The sequence below is a fragment of the Elephantulus edwardii genome, unplaced genomic scaffold (assembly GCF_000299155.1).
Source record: "Elephantulus edwardii isolate Elephantulus edwardi_28Jun2011 unplaced genomic scaffold, EleEdw1.0 scaffold00242, whole genome shotgun sequence".
NCBI lineage: Eukaryota > Metazoa > Chordata > Mammalia > Macroscelidea > Macroscelididae > Elephantulus > Elephantulus edwardii.
This window is the reverse complement of record NW_006399992.1, coordinates 1,465,524-1,470,287: the sequence shown is the minus strand read 5'-3', so window position 1 is coordinate 1,470,287 and position 4,764 is coordinate 1,465,524.

Below are 4,764 nucleotides of genomic sequence, written 5' to 3'. Positions count from 1 at the left end.
GGATGGTAAAACATTGACTCACAAACTTTGGGACTGTTTTGAGGATGTGTCAGTCCTTGGGAAAAGGCATCTTCCAGGGGAAGTAGAGGGTCAACAAGAGAGAGGAAGATCCTTTATGCGATGCATTGACACAGTGACAGCAACAATAGACTTGAGCTTGGCAGAGACTGAGGATGGTACAGGTTAGAGCAAGATTTCTATTGTTCATAGGGTCCCTACCAGTTGCACTAGACTCAAAGACAAGGATTCCCATGCATGTTCATGATATCTCTAAATAATCTCACCTGATTCTAGGCTGCAGACTTCATGAAGTAGTCTTGAGCCTTGACTGTTGTTAAAGATCACCACTGGATGGCATGCCATGTTCCCAAACACAGATGACTCTAGATTTCTCCTTACTAAAAGTTCATAGGAAGCACCTAAAACAAGAGGGTCAACCAAAAACTAGGGATCTTTCTGACTTAATTTAAGCACACACACCCAAACATTAACAAAGCTGACTCAGTGGAGTACACAGAAAAAGGTTACATTCAGTGAAAGCTTGTTAGTAAAGTACTGTTCTTAAATTTATTATTGACCAATATAGGGAGCTCTGGTGGCCCTAGTGGTAAGAAGCTGTGCTGCAATTCCAAAAACATACAGCTTGATCCACCAGCTGCTTTGCAGGAGAAGGATGGTCAATCTCCTCTTCTGTGGTTAACTACCTCCAAAAACCCACTGGGAATACATGGGCTTGTGAAAGGGATGAGTAACCTTAGCAGCTTTACCTTCTCTTGGTAAAATTTTGCCACTACCTATCTTATGGAAAGAATATAGAAAGGTCACAGAGCAAGTTTTCAATTGCTTTATTTGTAAGGCAGCAAAATTGCATTCTAGGAAATACACAGAAACTTAACAGAGCCAAGTTTAGATGCAGTGACTAATATTGTCAGAGTAACGAGGGCGAGGAAAAAAAGAACAAGAATTCAACATTAAAATACAGGATAAAAATATCTTCATTTACGAATCACAGTATGATGGCATACATTTGATCTCAGATTCAGCCAAGGCCATTTCTGTGTTAAAAACATCTTTTTCTCTTAGAAAAAGACTTCATGAATTTGTCTTGAAATTCTTGAAGTACTTTAAATTATTACTCACACACTTCTAATCCTGATAATAAATCATTTTATATTATTCTTCAGCACTGTTCTCCAATCTAAATTATCTTGAGGAATGATGATTATCAATTTTCACTACTAAAGATCCACAAAGGGCAAAGAGGATTATCTTTAAAATTTAACAAAATTCTGCTTTATAATTCATTATTTAAAGGAAATATGAATTGCATAATTTTTTGAAAGGAAGAACTTCTTTTGCAGACTTCATAATTTGTCGTGTTTTTTACATAAAATGATGTTGCTACTTGAAGATGGTATCATTTTTTCTATTAAAATGTATGTAATTTTATGTATATATTTAAGATCTAACTGATCTATAGAGAATTGTATATGGAAAAATATGTTCTCTTTTAATGTTTTCTTTTATCCCCTTGGATAAACAAGCGATGTATATTTTTCCCTGTTAATTGTATTCATTGTTTTTCTATATTTTCAGATAAATGAATATTTTTGTGATGCTTGACATCAACTTGAGTATCCTAGTTGACATGCACTCCTGTTTCTTGTATGTTACCTTACTCTTTTTGCACAAGTATTATCCAACAACATTGTACCAGAATTTCCTTGACATTTGTTCATTGATTTTTGTTTTGTTTTTTTGCTAGAGTGTATTATTATTTATTTCTTCTATATTGAGATATTGTTGTTGATTGCCATTGAGTCAAGCACAACTCATAGTGATCCTGTGAACTTATTGTCATTTATCAAAGTACATACAGTTTCCAGAGGCATGTTGTTTGAGAGCTCCACTAAACACTGTACACCATGGGTAACTGTTATGGAATTTGACATGTTATGGCATTTGTTCACGATTCCCAATGGCACAAGGTTCAGCATCACAGCAACCCCAGGTGCTGTACCACTTAGAAGAATGTTCCTCCAGCCCTCCCCAAGATCTTGTTGACTCTAAACATGAGGTTTAAATAAAAACCAACCAATATAGGATGTTTATGTTGTTATGGGCCATTGAGTCGCTTATGACACAGAGTGACCTGATGTACAGCAGCTCTGAGACCTTCCCTGTCCTGAGCCAGTCTCACTAATTCCAACAAATCAATCCCCAATGCCCCAGATACTGTATCAATCCATCTCATCTGGATCTTCCTCTCCTGTGCTGCCCCTCCAGACTACCGAGCATGATGTTCTTCTCCAAGGACCTGTCTCTCCTGTACATGTGCCCAAAGTATGTGAGATAAAGCTTTAAAATTCTAGCCTCCAAGGAGAGACTTGTTTTCACCCTCCAAGGTCGACCTATTTGTTTTCTTGGCAGTCTATGGTATGTTGATGATTCTTCTCCACCACCACAACTTGAAGGCATCGATTCTTCTTCTGTCATCCTTAGTCATTGTCCAGCTTTCTAAAGCATAACAAGTCATTAAGAAGACTATGGCATAGATTAGGTGTACTTTTGTCTCTACACTGACATTGTTGCTTTTCACATTCTGAAGAGGTCCATGACAGCAGATTTTCCCAATGCAATTCATTTTTTTAATTTCCTGACTTCTGACATTAAGAGTGTTGATTGTGGAGTCAAACAAGCTGTAATTGCTAACAATCTCAATCTCTTCTCCACCTATCATGGTGCTGCCAATTGGCCCAGTGGTGAGAATCTTTGTCTTCTTGATGTTGAGATTCAATCCATATTGAAGATTACAGTCCTTGACCTTCTGCAGCAAGTGCTTCAAGTACTCTTAAGTTTCAGCTCACAAAGTTGTGTCATATAAATATTGTAGGTTGTTGATGTAAGATATATTTATCCAACATCAAAACACTGTTGATTTTATTTCTGCTCATTTTATCCATTCACCAAATATTTGTCTCAGTCTACTGTACAATAATTTCTAGAAATACAAAATCTAAAGAAAACACTTGAGATATTCAGTCTCTAGCTACATGTCTACGTGGCTAATTCTTACTGATCATCAAGCTGTACACTTGAAAAGTAGGTGTCACATCAAAGTGGTCCCTTGACACTTTAACAAGAGCATTTTCAGTGGAGAGGTGGACCAGATACCCCATTAAAAGAGATGCAAGGGAAGAAACTTAATGAGGTTAAATTATTATATTTCAGGAGACCGGCCACAAAAGAAAGCAGCGGATATGGCAGTCATCTGAGGGGACAAGAGCATCAAACGAAAAGACTGCTTTTAATGTGGGGTAAGTTTGAGTATCTTTACAAATTTAAGAACAAAAGCCAAAGAAAATTCGATCCTCTTGCTGCCAAGTCAATTCCAACATATAACTGCCCTTTCGGAGGACAGGACAGAACTGCCCCATAGGGCACTTATGAGTGTAATCTTTGTGGAAGCAGACTAACACATCTTTCTCACAGAAAGGGGCTTGTGTGTTTGATCATCAGCCAGTGGTTAACTATTAAGCCTCCAGAAATCTCTTAAGAACCAAATAGATGGGAAAGAAAATCTTAAAATAAAGCTCTCTAGTCTCTTCCAAATTATGTAGTATTTTTCAAAACTGTTGTTCCTGAGTGCTGCATGGTGTCCCATCATGTGAATGTATTAAAATTTCTTTTTCTATTTTTTCACTGAGATTTTAACCAAAGTTTACTGAAAACTTGAATTTCTATTCATTCATTGTTGCACATTTCCCTCCCTATGCCCCGCTCAGTTCACTTTTCTCTTGGAAAAAATTCATTGCTGCACAATTTCTTCCCTTTGCCTATCCCCAGTCTACTTTGCTACGCATCTCTTATTCTGAACTATTGTCATGAAAACAATACCTAATCATATATTCCTTTTAAACCGTTCTTTCTTTCATCTGTTTCAGTGCAGTGTACATTATCCCCTTTTTCTTTGTTTTCCCCCAACCCTCATGCCAATTCTGTTTTATAACAGTGGAATTATGCATTATTTGTTTTTTAGTGACAGATATTTCACTCAGCATAATATCCTCCATGGTCACCCATTCTCTATAATATTTCATGAGTTCTTTGTTCTTCAATGCAGTACAGTATTCCATTGTGTGAATATACCACAGCTTCTCTATCCATTCATTTGTTGATGGACACTTAGGTTGTTTCCATCTATTTGTTATTGAGAGCAAAGCAGCAATAAGCATAGACGTGCATGTATCTGCTTGGGTGGCAGTTCTGGTTTCTTTAGTGTATATCCCCAGTAGTAGAATTGCTGGATCAAATGGTATTTCTATTTCCAACTTTTTGAGAAAACACCATACTGCCTTCCATAGTGGTTGCACTATTTTACACTATTACTACCAACAGTGAATAAGTGGTTCAATTTCTCCACAAGCTTGGCAACATTTGTTGTTTACTGGGGTGAGATGATATTTCATTGTTGTTGATTTGTATCTCTCTTAGAGCTAGGGATTTTGAACATTTCTTCATGTGTTTGTTCACCATCTGAATGTCTTCTTTGGTGAAATGTCTATTCATATCTTGTGACAATTTTTCAATTGGGTTATTTATCTTTATCTTGTTGCGATGCTTGAGTATTTTATAAATTCTAGATATAAGCCCCTTATCAGATATGTTATTACCAAATATTTCTTCCCAGTATGTGGCTTTTCTTTTTACCCTGTGGGAGAGGTTTTTTGTTTTTATTATTATTATTATTAATTTCAATGAACA